The sequence below is a fragment of the Austrofundulus limnaeus genome, unplaced genomic scaffold (genome assembly GCF_001266775.1).
Source record: "Austrofundulus limnaeus strain Quisiro unplaced genomic scaffold, Austrofundulus_limnaeus-1.0 Scaffold39, whole genome shotgun sequence".
Taxonomy (NCBI): Eukaryota; Metazoa; Chordata; class Actinopteri; order Cyprinodontiformes; family Rivulidae; genus Austrofundulus; species Austrofundulus limnaeus.
The window spans coordinates 2,356,005-2,357,578 of NW_013952441.1; the positions used below are offsets into that span (position 1 = coordinate 2,356,005).

Sequence of the window (1,574 nt, forward strand, 5' to 3'; positions counted from 1 at the left end):
TACCCATCTATCGATCTATCTACCCACCCATATACCCATCTATCGATCTATCTACCCACCCATCTACCCATCTATCGATCTATCTACCCACCCATATACCCATCTATCGATCTATCTACCCACCCATCTACCCATCTATCGATCTATCTACCCATCTAGCTACCCACCCATCTATCCTTTTATCCATCCATCTATCCTAAGTTGTCAGAGGATTTACTGAGGGATTTGGCTGGCGTGGCCTCTACGTGCCATTTTTCCCCTACAGCACAGTTTCCCAAGCTTCTGTTTCAGCATACAGTGTGCGTATGCGTGAGTGTGTGTGAGTGTGTCTCCCGCTCAGCTCAGGCAGAGTGTGTGATCACACATCCTCTCTTTGACTGCACCCCACAGATGCACACGGCCAAGCTGTGGCAAGCTCTTGAACGGCCGCCGTTCATGTGGATTGTTCGGACGCGCGCGTATGTGTGTTCATTCCGTGTCCCCACATCTTTGGCTAGTTACCATGGAAATAGGCCAAGCAGCAGGCATGCAGGAGGGAAAAGCTGAACCGTCTGATTTAACAGAAAGACACGCTGTGCTGAGAGAGCACACGCAAATGCACGCTCACACGCTGGGCTGCCGAGTGATGATGATACGTATTGATGGGGGAGACTTCCTAGAAGCCAAAGTGAGTCAAGGCGCAAGTCAATCAAATTCCCTGACCCTGCTCTGAATGGCTGGGGATGCAGCTCAGACAGAACCTATAGATGTGTAATATGGTGGTGAAGACACTGGTTGTACAATCACAAACTGTGTGTTTGTGTGTGTGTTTAACCTCATCTAGTGAATTGCAAAAAATCAGCCCTAGGTTGACTTTGAGCTTGAAAAACTTGGATTTCTTTCTGTAATACTGTCAGGTCATGAGATAAAGATACCTGAGGGGGCTCATGTTGAATTTTATCTTGTAAAAATTGAATTATAGTTGATGCACATACAAATTTTAATTTTTAATCCTGACCTAAAAGTTTTAGTTAACTTTCAAAAGTAAAGCCTTTTCCTTAAAGAGGATTAGATAAGATTTTATTTTCCAGGCACATAGTTAAATTTTATACCACAATCAAGTAACTATGTTACCTTCAGTTGTTATAAAAACACTGTATATATCAAAAATAAATTTGACTTTGCATCATAGCCTATGTAAACACCTTGAAATTGGCCTCTGTCTCTTTAAGAGACTTCTTGTTTCGAAGATTGTCTTCTTTGACACGGTGGCCCTCCTCGACAGTTGCTTCCCAATGACACCCTCTCAGATCCGTGGCACACATTTCGGGGATTTTGTCCTTTGATTGTCCACAATTTTCTGAAACCACGCTTTGACAGGAACAACTCGCCAACAACACCTTGCTCTTTCAAATTACATTCCCCCCTCACTTCTGGCTTTCCAGGAACGATAACTGTGGTGGAATTTCGCCATCCAATCAAAACGTTTGTGTCATGTGTGCTTTGTAATGTACAAAAAGGAGTATTACAGAGTCTCTTACAAGATGTTTCAGCTTGATCCAATCTTCCAGTCATCTTCTCATACATGTAAGTCA

The 1,574-nt window shown here is 43.3% G+C and overlaps 1 protein-coding gene across 1 annotated transcript in view; it reads right to left on the reverse strand.

Moving 5' to 3' along the window:
* usp54b (ubiquitin specific peptidase 54b) overlaps positions 1–1,574 on the reverse strand; it is a gene marked incomplete in the record, with an annotated part of 77,166 nt that overhangs the window by 67,350 nt on the left and 8,242 nt on the right.